The sequence below is a fragment of the Anomaloglossus baeobatrachus genome, chromosome 2, assembly GCF_048569485.1.
Source record: "Anomaloglossus baeobatrachus isolate aAnoBae1 chromosome 2, aAnoBae1.hap1, whole genome shotgun sequence".
NCBI classification, from domain to species: domain Eukaryota; kingdom Metazoa; phylum Chordata; class Amphibia; order Anura; family Aromobatidae; genus Anomaloglossus; species Anomaloglossus baeobatrachus.
The window spans coordinates 218,814,902-218,827,039 of record NC_134354.1 but is presented as its reverse complement, the minus strand read 5'-3'; the positions used below and the strand labels follow the sequence as shown (position 1 = coordinate 218,827,039).

Genomic DNA, 12,138 nt, shown 5'->3' with positions numbered 1-12,138 from the left:
GAACTTAGCCTAAGTGGGGGTGGGGGTGGGGTGCGGCACGGTCACTATACTGTGCATGGGAGGGTACCGTGGGGGAATTCCCTGTGGGGCACGTTTGTTTGCTTATACTTTGTGGCTGCAGTGAAAGGGGGATCTAGGGGCTTCACTGAGAGGATAATTACTCTATGTGCGGGCAGCAATGTTGTGAGACACGCTCTTATGTTCCTCAGCTGAATAGTTTTTTCTTTTTTGTTAGGGGCAATTAGAGCTGCTGCTATAGGGCCCATGATTTCTATGTACGCCCCTGCCCCCAATACATGTATGCCATTTCGGTGCGGACCCCCGAGTCGTCATGCTCCACATGTATGACGCCAGACTGTTCCCATGTGGTAAGCTGAGCGCAGCCCCGTCCTCACAGAAGCGGTCGGAGGGCGAGGTGAGCGGAGGGCGGAGATCTCGCGAGGGTTGGAGCAGAGGACGCGGAAGCGGCTGCGGGGGGAGGAGGGCGCAGGGTGCGCCCGGACAGAGTGAGTGGCCGGGAGTCCAGGGACAGTGACCGGTGCATGGACCGAGCGGGGCGCAGCGCCGGGTGAGGAGGGTGAGTGTCTCCACTTCGCGCGTGTTTCCGCGTATCCCGGGAATCCTATCGCCTGTGAGGACAGCACTGTATACTGAGCCGAGGGGAGCCTGCACTCCCGGACCGGCGGCGCCAGGTTCAGCCCTGATCAGAGCTTTGTGCAGGTGGAAAGGCAAAATCGGAGGGAAAAGTCGCATTGCCACGAAAGCCGCAGCGCAGGGGGCACAGTGCCTGCAGGACAGGGGGCTGGGAATGCCCGGGGTGCAGGAGGAGTGCGCGGTCCTGTGCCCCTTCCTGCAGTGCCCGGCTCAGGCGGCTTCCCAGTGCGACTGAACTTAGTAATAGCTTTCTATGTTGTAGATCTAGTTACAAGGAATTTCCCCAAATATCGATTTCTGTCGCGGGGATAAATGATTTCCTGGGGTCCATCCACTGGGAGTACCACTGATTCCAGCAGGGGGTCCGCAGAGCCTCATCCTGAACGAGATGTGCCGGCTTCACCTCCGCTCCGCTGATGGTCTACGTCTGGCGGAATTAGCGAAGCGTTGCACTGTGCGACTGGCGGAATTAGCGAAGCGTTGCACTGTGCAACTGGCGGAATTGGCGAAGCGTTGCACTGTGCAACTGGCGGAATTGGCGAAGCGTTGCACTGTGCGACTGGCGGAATTGGCGAAGCGTTGCACTGTGCGACTGGCGGAATTGGCGAAGCGTTGCACTGTGCGACTGGCGGAATTGGCGAAGCGTTGCACTGTGCAACTGGCGGAATTGGCGAAGCGTTGCACTGTGCGACTGGCGGAATTGGCGAAGCGTTGCACTGTGCGACTGGGTGCATTTTTGTGATTACGACAAAACTGCAGCGTGCAGACATCCCCTTAGCGGAACATCGCACTGCGTGACTGGCAGAATAGTGCAACGCTGTATTGCGCGACTGGTAGAAATAGCAGGGCGCCGTGCTGTGCGACTGGCGGGACAGCGGAGCGCCGTGCTGTGCGACTGGCGGGACAGCGGAGCGCCGTGCTGCAGTCGGCTCTCTACTCAGCGAGCTCACTGTAATCTCCCTGCTCTTTTCCTGACATCTTTTCTTCCTGAAGTCATTCCACGTGTTTAAAATGTTATTTACCTACAGATTACTACTACGACTGAAGGGGAAAAATAAATGTATATTATTTCATTTTTTTGCGGTCACGTTCCCTATGAAAAAAAAAAAAAAATTGGCCCAAAAGATCAGCACCTTGACAGAAAGCATAATGGGACTTGTTTGAGATTCCTCAGTGGTGCAGCCCCAGGCTTTATGCTTATAAAGGTTCCTTTTCACAACAGTTTTTTTTCCAGCAGTTTTGTCGATGGCTTCTATGTACATTTAGGTCAGGACCTACTTTTTTTGCACCATTTTTTAAGCCCTGTAAAGAATGACATAGAAGCACCAAAAGTAAACAATACCAAAGTATAGAGGGTTTAGAAAACAATGCCTCAGTGCTATCTTTAGATTACCAGCTCCTTGTTTACTTGCAATGATTGTTTTAACACCAGGACCTTATCATTACTTGGACTCCATTGGTTTGTGCCTTTTAGTCTGACACGCCCTGTCTCTGATAAGCAGCTCCCTGTCTATAGACATTGTACATACAGAGTCTGGTCTGGTCTGGGCAGGGAGAGCTTTCCCAGCACTGCTGCATTGCTAAATCTAAAATTCTGTGTCAGAATTGACGCACCCAGTCATCTAAGTGACACATCATTGGATTCAGGATCTCTTTGCCTACATCATGCTGATCTCAGATTAGATGGCAAAAACCTGCTGACAGATTCCCTTTAAGTCTATTAAGATGTGAGGTAAAGTAAATGTATTAGGACTGGTGGGTAGAGTTGATCGAAGACGCCAAAAACCGGGACCGGCGGATCACAGCCAGATTTTAAAGAGTCTGATCCTCTCCAGAATCCGGTGCCCATGAAAGTCAATGGGGACCGGAATCTGGAGATTAAAAATGTTTGTGGAGGTGATAGGGGGGTAGGAGCGAGCGCAGCGTACTCACCCAGGCGCTGTCATGGCCGCACACTCCTTCCGGGTCACGCTTTTACCTTCCGGAGCCGACAATTCAATATTCACTACTTTGCCCGTCCACCGGCGAGTGTAATAGGTTGCAGTTAGACGCGCCACCACCCTGACTGTCAGCTGAGTGCAGCCAATCACAGGTGGCAGGACTGCTGGTGGGCGGGGAATGCAGTGTATCCCTCGCAAGTGTGACTCCGGCTTTTTTTTTTTGTGTGTTAAATAAGAAAGAAAAAGCTGATATGTGGTCCCCGGCCCCCCCCCTCCCCCCCAAATTTTCATCCCCAGCCATGATAAAGCCGGCTGGGGGGCTGGTGTATTCTCAGCCCGCAACCGCCCTGTATTGCTGCATCTATTAGATGTGACAATTCTGGTGTGATACCGGTCCTTCCCGTTGGCCTGGAGCAGTGCCAATCGGGGTAATAAGGGGTTAATAGCAGCGCACAGCTGCCACTAAACCCTAGGTTGTGATGGCTCAGGCCGGGCATCTATCAGATACCTGCATCTCAAACCTGTAAATGAATGTAAATAATCACACACAGAAAAATCCTTTATTTGGAATAAAGAAAGTACAAAACGCACCCTTCTTCACCACTTTATTAACCCCCAGCACAGCCCTACAGCTCCGGCGTAATTTACACTAGGTCCCATGACGACACATCCATCTCTGCTACATGTCACAGCTAGCAGCCATAGAGAAGACCGGCAGCTCTGAGTGTAGCCTATTACTGAGCCGCAATGACTGGAGTAGAGACTGTCACAGGCTGCAACCAATCACAGACGAGAGGACGGCCGGTGGGCGGGGAAAACAGTGTAAGTGTCTGCGGGTCGGTATGGTGAGTGTGCATGTACCTAGAAACACATGCACGCTCCTGTCAGATGAGTGCGGCTGTGCCGGTGATGTCAGAAGAGTGCGGGTCTGCCATGACCTCACCCGGCACAGCCTGCCACTGTCTGAACATGAGCGTGTATGTACCTAGAAACACATGCACTCTCCTGTCAGAAGTATGCAGCTGTGCCAGGCATGACCTCACCCGGCACAGTCTGCCGTTCTCTGAATATGTGTGCATGTACCTAGAAACACATGAATGCTCCTGTCAGAAGTGTGCGGCTGTGCTGCAATGTCAGACTCGCGGGAGTCCTTCGCAAGTGTGACTGCGGCTTAAGAAAAACCGCATGCGGCTTTTTTTTATTTAAAAAAATAATTTAAAAAACCCCGACGTGTGGTCCCCCCCCCAATTTTTATTCCCAGCCATGATAACACCGGCTGGGGGCTGGTATATTCCAGCCCACAGCGGCTCCGTATTGCCGAATCTATTAGATGTGACAATCCTGGTGCGATACCGGCCCTTCCCGTTGTCCTGGAGCGGTGCCAATCTTGCTAATCAGGGGTTAGTAACAGCGCACAGCTGCTACTAAGCCCTAGGTTAGTGTGATGGCACAGGCGTCTATGGGATACCTGCATCACACTAACCTGTAAGTGAATGTAAATAATCACAGACACAGAGAACAATCCTTTATTTGGAATAAAATACAAACACACACCCTCCTTCACCACTTTCTTAACCCCCAATAGCCTGCAGCTCCGGCATAATCCACACGAGGTCCCATGACGACACATCCAGCTCTGCTACATCTCAGAGCGAGCAGCAATAGAAAAGACTGCCAGCTCTGAGTGTAGCCTATGACTATGACTGAGCCGCAATGAGCGATGACTGTCACAGGCTGGGGGCGTGTCAGACTGCAACCAATCACAGACAAGAGGACGGTCAGTGGGTGTGGAAAACACAGAAAGCTGTGTGTATGTACAGGAAGTGAAGCGCGACCTGGAAGCAGTGTATCGCCATAACACCGAGTCTCGGTAAGTATGAAACTCTAACTTATTTCTTCTTTTGTTTATTTTTACTTTTAATTGCCGAATGCGGATCATGCACCCGGAATCCCGTGTCCGGGTCCGGCACTCAGAGAGCTTGAAACCGTGCGGATCCGGAGTTTTACAGTCCATATCCGCTCAGCCCTACTGGTGGGTCTGAATGAGCTCTGAGTTATTGCCACTTTTCTGAATGTGTTATTGTATGCGTATATAATATATATATATATATATATATATATATATATATATATATATATATATATATATATATATATATATATATATATATATATATATATACATATATAATGTGTGTGTGTTAACTACCTTGTGTTAATGATTCAGGAAAGATAAAAATGCTGTATTGACTTGCCATGAGAAAGTTGAGTGCACAAAACTGCCATAGGCTATGTGCGCACACTGCGTTTTTTTGACGCTGCGTTTTTGTGCGTTTTTGGCTGCTAAAAACGCACAAAAACGCACCTGCGTCGAAAAAACGCGGCAAAAAACGCACGCGTTTTGCTGCGTTTTTGCTCACTGCGTCCTTATGCGTTTATCAGTGAACAAAAAAAAAGGTCTGATGTCATTTCCTTCTTCAATGTGTTCTTCATTCTCCACTAGTGTATGCAGAAGAGCAGACAGCTGCAGAACTACAAGGCTCAGCATCCTCCATCCAATAGTGTATGCAGGAGAGCAGACAGCAGCTGTCGAACTACAAGGCTCAGCATCCTCCTTCCAGGACTGTATGCAGGATTTCTTTGCCCCCCCAAACAAAAAAAATGACGTGGGCTTCGCCATATTTTTGTATGCTAGCCGGGTACAGCAGGCAGGTACGGGCTGCCCCCAACCCCCAGCTGCCTATTTGTACCCGGCTGGGAACCAAAAATATAGGGAAGCCCTTTTTTTTTTTTTAAATTATTTCATGAATTTCATGAAATAATTTAAAAAAAAAAATGACGTGAGCTTCGCCCAATTTTTGAGTCCAGCCGGGTACAACTAGGCAGCTGGGGATTGGAATCCACAGTGCAGGGTGCCCATGCTTTCTGGGCACCCCCGCTGTGAATTGCAGTCCCGCAGCCACCCCAGAAAATGGCGCTTTCATAGAAGCGCCATCTTCTGGCGCTGTATCCAACTCTTCCAGCTGCCCTGATGCCGGGTGGCTCGCCGGGTAATAATGGGGTTAGGGCTAGCTGAATAGCTGGCCCTAAGCCCGAAATTCATGGTGTCACGCCAATATTAGACATGGTTACCATGAATTTCTAGTAAAGATAAAAAAAAAACACAACACACAGAAAAATATTTTTATTAGAAATAAAACACAACACAATTAGTGACTCCATCTTTATTGAAATAAAGAACCCCCCTCCGCAGTAATCCTGGGTCAGGTTCCCGCGCCGTCCAATCCGGATCCAATATCATCTGATCGGTTTGCTGGAAGGCAAAGCGATCAGATGATGTGTCAGGATCAAGTGCCTGAATCACATCACACATCAGCTGATTGTATAAAAGCCGATTATACGATCAGCAGATGCATCGGTGCAAAAAAAAATAATACTCACTTATGTGCTGATTACCGGCAGCTCCTGCAGCGATGGGGCGGGAGTCTGATCCCGTCCGATCGCTGCAGCAGCTGCCGGTAATCAGGGATGAAGTCTCCTGACGCATCCGCTGATAGGTGAAGCCGGCCGGGCGCTGGCGTCACCGCGATACTTACGATCACCTGATGCGTCAGGTGACCGCATCAGGTGATCCATCGCCAGGTCCTGCATCCATCGGAGGTTTCCCGGCCGCCTGCACACAGTCGGAGCGGCAATACCGTGAGAGGAGATGGGAGCGGGCATGGCACCGGGAGGCTGCAGACAGGTGAGTATAACTTTTTTTTTTTTTTCTACTGTTAACTTTTGTTTTCGCAGCCGCTTCCACCTCCCGCCCAGACATGGCGCCGCACGGCAGCATACATGCACATGACGGGAGGTGGACGCGGCAGTGACGGTACCGGGAGGATTCACGCTTCTGTATATACTGACAGAAGGAATCCTCTTCCTGTACACGTCACTTTACTACCCACCTCCTGCGTTTATAGCTGCGTTTTTGGTCTTAGAAACGCACCAAAACGCAGCTATTTGCGTTTCTCATTGCGTCTTTCAACATCCCATTGAACTCAATGGATGAAAAGCGCAGTGAAAAACGCGGGAATAATTGACATGCTGCGTTTTTGTGGCACCACAAAAACGCAGCTGAAAAAAACAGATGTGTGCGGACAGCAAAAATGAAAACTCATAGACTTTGCTGGGGAAGCAAAGTCCTGCAGTTTTGAGGCCAAAAACGCACCCGAAAAACACGCAAAAACGCCGCGAAAAATGCACTGTGCGCACATAGCCATAGGCTGTCTGCTCTACGTCTATTCTCACCTATTAGTCATCTATCTGGCGCGTGACTGCAGCCGTGCGATTTGCATACATGCGATCACTTGCCCACTAGTAGTGCATAGCCTCACACAATGCAGTGACTTGAGCGAGGCCGGATACAATCTAGTGAGAATATGGCTGGCAGTATGACCACCCGCACTCAGCTCTGGAGAATCCTGACAGTGCGCACTTTGCTCACTGTGAGGATTCGCAAGTCTGTACTCACATTTAGTGACCCCAATTTTGGACAACCCCTTTAAGGAGAAAGCTGGTGCTCTTTTTACTATAGCGGCTTTGCCAGGGGTTTTTCAGTCTTTTTTTGTAGCAGCTCCACCATCAGCGTCTTTTCCTTAATTTTCAACTGTAAAGAGAGAGCTGTTTTTGAACAAAGTCGCCCAAAGAATGAGCATGTTAATTCCTCTAATTACTCCAGTTTCCGAACCCTGAAGCAGTTAAGTGACATAGGACAGACGTTCATGCATGTGCTGCCTATTTTTTCCTTGTAGAGTTGAAGCATCAGTGTTTTGTTCTTTTCCCAAATCTGCAGCACGTCATTTCTTGTTATCTTTGCAGTGTTTCTCACTCCTTCAAAACAATGGGGGAAGTAAATGTGAATAACAATGCACGTTTTCTACCCAGCATCTTTCCTGACGTCACCCTATAAATCAAATAGAAAACCGGTTTTAAATGCCGCGCTAAAAACCACAGATGCTGTAAAGAGATACTCACCTGGTAGGGTTGTGCCAGTCACAACCCCCTATGATCGCATGTGAGTGGTTTTATGTGGTTTAGCAGCGGCCCCAGAAAATCGGCTGCAGAGGGTCTTCCACAACATCGTCCGTGGACCGGGTAAGACCCTATTGCGCTTTTTTCCCCCTACAGCACTACTGACGTCACCCTGACATTTGCTGCAGAAAATTCTGCTGCAGTTACTCACTGTGAGCACATGACCTAGCCGGGATTTCCACACGTGGTTTAGCCTGTTCTTACTGCACACCTAACCGGAGTGTATCTATAGCAGGGGTGGGGAACCTCCGGCCCGCGGGCCGTATGCGGCCCGCGACGACTTTTCCTGCGGCCCCCGAGCGGTGGCTGCTCCCTGTGCCCGGCGGCGGTGGCTGCTCCCTGTGCCCGGCGGCTGTGGCTGCTCCCTGTGCCCGGCGGCGGTGGCTGCTCCCTGTGCCCGGCGGCGGTGGCTGCTCCCTGTGCCCGGCGGCGGTGGCTGCTCCCTGTGCCCGGCGGCGGTGGCTGCTCCCTGTGCCCGGCGGCGGTGGCTGCTCCCTGTGCCCGGCGGCGGTGGCTGCTCCCTGTGCCCGGCGGCGGTGGCTCCTTGTTCGTGGCTGCTCCCTGTGCCCGGCGGCGGTGGCTCCTTGTTCGTGGCTGCTCCCTGTGCCCGGCGGCGGTGGCTGCTCCCTGTGCCCGGCGGCGGCTCCCTGTGCCCGGCGGCGGCTCCTTGTACCCGGCGGCGTCAGTGGCAGCTCCCTGTACCCGGCGGTGGCTCCTTGTGGACGGCGGAAGCTGCTCCTCTCTGTGCGCGCTGGCAGTGCTCTCCGTGCCCGCAGCCACCTCCAGCACTCAGTGATCCAGGCCTCCCCCAGTTCTCTAACTGCCTCCAAGCGCCCCCAGTGATCTCTGTGCCGTCTCCCCAGTGATCTCTGTGCCGTCTCCCCAGTGATCTCTGTGCCGTCTCCCCAGTGATCTCTGTGCCGTCTCCCCAGTGATCTCTGCGCCGTCTCCCCAGTGATCTCTGCGCCGTCTCCCCAGTGATCTCTGCGCCGTCTCCCCAGTGATCTCTGCGCCGTCTCCCCAGTGATCTCTGCGCCGTCTCCCCAGTGATCTCTGCGCCGTCTCCCCAGTGATCTCTTTGCCGTCTCCCCAGTGATCTCTGTGCCGTCTCCCCAGTGATCTCTGTGCCGTCTCCCCAGTGATCTCTTTGCCGTCTCCCCAGTGATCTCTGTGCCGTCTCCCCAGTGATCTCTGTGCCGTCTCCCCAGTGATCTCTTTGCCGTCTCCCCAGTGATCTCTGTGCCGTCTCCCCAGTGATCTGTGCCCCCCCCCCCCCGTGAGCTGTGCCCCCCCAGTCTCCCCAGTGATCTCTGTGCCCCGAGCCTCTCCCAGGTCTGTCTGTGCCTTCAGCCTCTACCATCATTCTCTGTGCCCCCAGGGCTGTCTGTGTCCCTCCGGCATCCCCCAGGGCTGTCTGCCCCCAGCTATGTATATAACCCCAGCAATATTTATGCCCCCCAGTCTTGTCTGTGCAACCCAGTGATGTGTATATACTCCCAGTGATGTATGTACCCCCAGTGACGTCTATGCCCTGCTGCTTCCCTAGTGCTGTATATTCCTCTCAGCCCTCCCCAGCAATGTTTATGCCCCCCCAGCTATGTCTGTGCTCCCCGTCAATGATGTATTTACCCCCCAGTGATGTCTATGCCCTCAGCCTCCCCAGTGTTCTATATTTCTCCCAACCCTCCCCCTCTCCCTCTCTGTCCCCCTCTCCCTCTCTGTCCCCCTCTCCCTCTCTGTCCCCCTCTCCCTCTCTGTCCCCCTCTCCCTCTCTGCCCCCCTCTCCCTCTCTGCCCCCCTCTCCCTCTCTGCCCCCCTCTCCCTCTCTGCCCCCCTCTCCCTCTCTGCCCCCCTCTCCCTCTCTGCCCCCCTCTCCCTCTCTGCCCCCCTCTCCCTCTCTGCCCCCCTCTCCCCCTCCCTCTCTGTCTCTCTCCCCCTTAAGATTAATGGGGCGGGGGTATAGTGGGGTGCAGCTGACAGACTTAAATAGGATAAATTGTATGTTTAGAGAGACAATACCATATAATGCATAATGGTGACCCTATAGGTTCTAACTACAAACCAGCTTGTATCTGGTGAAGCTACTGTATGTTTGCACCAAAAAGTGGAACTATACAAACTCTGCATGTGTCTCTCTACCTGATGGTATTGGTGCAGTTACTCTGCACAAGTTGTGAATGAGATGTTTGGCTTCCCGAGACTTCCCACTGGGATCACAATTGGGATGTCCTTTATGTGAATTTGCAGAAGTTTGTGTATAGGAAATGTTAGAAGGGTGTGGCTCCCCGCTGTGACCTCTGTACAATGCAGTGATGGCTAGAGCACTGTGCCTGGCTAGTAACCGTGTATGTGCAGCTGTGTGAGTAAGCACTGCTTGGTTACAATCTATGGAGATTCAACACATACACAAAAATCTAAACACAACACTTCTGTTTTTGCTCCCATTTTTCTTGAGCTGAACTCAAAGATCTAAGGCTAGTTTCACACTTGCATTGAATGGCATCCGTTGCATTGCGTTGTGTGACTGATGCAACGGATCGTACAAAATAACGCAATCCGTTAGTTTTTTATTTCTGCACTTTACACATCTGAGCATGCGGCAGTTGTGTAAAGACGGTTATGTTAACGGAATCCGTCAAATAACTGATTCTAACGCAATCCGCCACCATAGGCGTCCATTATAAAAACAACGGACGCCGACGGAATCCTGCAGGTTGCGCTTTTTTGACACTCCGCCACTTACAGAAAAACGCTACATGCAGCGTTCCATCCGCCAGTCGGATGCAACGCAGCGTTGACTGACGGATGCAACGCAAGGCCATCCGTTCCTATCCGTACCGAATAGAAGTCTATGAGGAATAAAACGGTTTCCTGCAATGGTTACCGTAATTCCTCAAGGCGACGGATAGCAACGGATGCCGTTCAATGCAAGTGTGAAACCGGCCTAAGGCTTTTTCTATGTGCACAAAAGGCCTTATTCTCTCAAATATTGTCACAAATTTATATAAATCAGTGTAAGGCCATGTGCGCACTAGAAAGTGCCTTTTTCTGCAGAAAAATCCGGACCTTCTTAAAGAATCACGCATCTACGGTAAAAAAACACACCAAAACTGCAAAGAAATCCACATGCGGTTTGCCGTGGATTTTCCGCAAGTTGGTCCTTGTGGATTCTTACCATTTTCTATAGCAAAAACCGCAGGTACCGAGAAGTGACATGCTCATTAAGTCTATGTGCCCACGGGCGCTCGTACCTGTGGATGTATCTGCAGGTACGAGCGCATGTTTCCCGCAGCTGCCCGCCAGCGTCCGCAGCTATTTTTAGCTGCTAGATTTTAGCGGAATAGCTGCGGGAAACATGCGGCCTCTTATCTCCATAGCGGAGGGCCAGCACATCCGAAGGTAATTCCGCATGAATAATTGACATGCAATTATACATGCGGATGCAGAAATCCGCAGCATGTTCGGCAGCCGCACTTTCCACAGCATGGACACAGCACTCCCCATGTCCCATAGGATAACATGGGGAGTGACTGTACATGCTAAAACCTGCGGATTTATCTGGAAAATCCAGAAAAATCCGCATTTTTTCCGCTGCAAAATCCGCAGAAACAAGCTCCCGTGGGCACATAGACTAATTCCGCAGCGTAAAGTCCGCGGGTATAAAAAAAAAAACGCATTGTGCGCACAGCATTTTTTTAAAACCCATAGGATTTGCTGGGGAATGACTGCAGCAATGTTTAGACACATTTTCTGCGGCGAATCCGTGGCAAAATCCGCAGCGTGCGCACAGGGCCTTAGTGAGAACTTCTCCTTTGCTGAAATAATGCATCCACCTCACAGGTGTTGCCTAGATCTTAGGGTTCAGCTCATGAAAAATGAAAAGATAGCTAAAACAAGTGTTGCGTTTATATTTTTGTTAAGTGTGTCTGTGTGTCTGTGTGTCTGTGTGTGTATATATATTTATTATATGCACACACACACACACACACACACACACACACTCTCTGGGGGAGAAAAACATATTTATTCAGCCACCAATTGTGCACGTTCTCCCACTTAAAAAGATGAGCGGCCTGCACTTGGCATCATAGGTAGTGGCTGGGTGTGTCAGCATGAGAATGAACTTGCACAATTGGTGGCTGACTAAATACTTTTTTTCCCCACTGTATAATACTGTGCAGCATTTTTCCATATCTGCTTAAAACGTCTGGAAAGTAAGAATGTTTAAAAAAATTACTTTTATTAAGTACATGCAAATTGAGTAAACAAAAGAGAAATCATATCAATATTTGGTGTGACTACTTGTGATGGGCGGACTCAGACTGTAAAAATCCAGATCTGCGCGGATTCAAAAGTACGTGCACCGACCCCGGGCCTGGAGTTTTCAGGGAACTCCGGGTAACTATCTGGAAATGCAGGTAATTAAAAAAATAAATAAAGGAAAAATAAAGAAAGAATGGGAAAAGCT

General features: G+C 50.8%; 1 protein-coding gene across 1 annotated transcript in view; it reads left to right on the top strand.

Moving 5' to 3' along the window:
* Window positions 1-440: 440 nt before the first annotated feature.
* NRAS (NRAS proto-oncogene, GTPase) overlaps window positions 441-12,138 on the top strand; it is a 46,771-nt gene continuing 35,073 nt past the window's right edge. The window contains exon 1 of the mRNA XM_075335616.1: window positions 441-577. The gene's annotated coding sequence lies outside the window, so the exon portion shown is untranslated. The remainder of the gene's footprint in view (window positions 578-12,138) is intronic.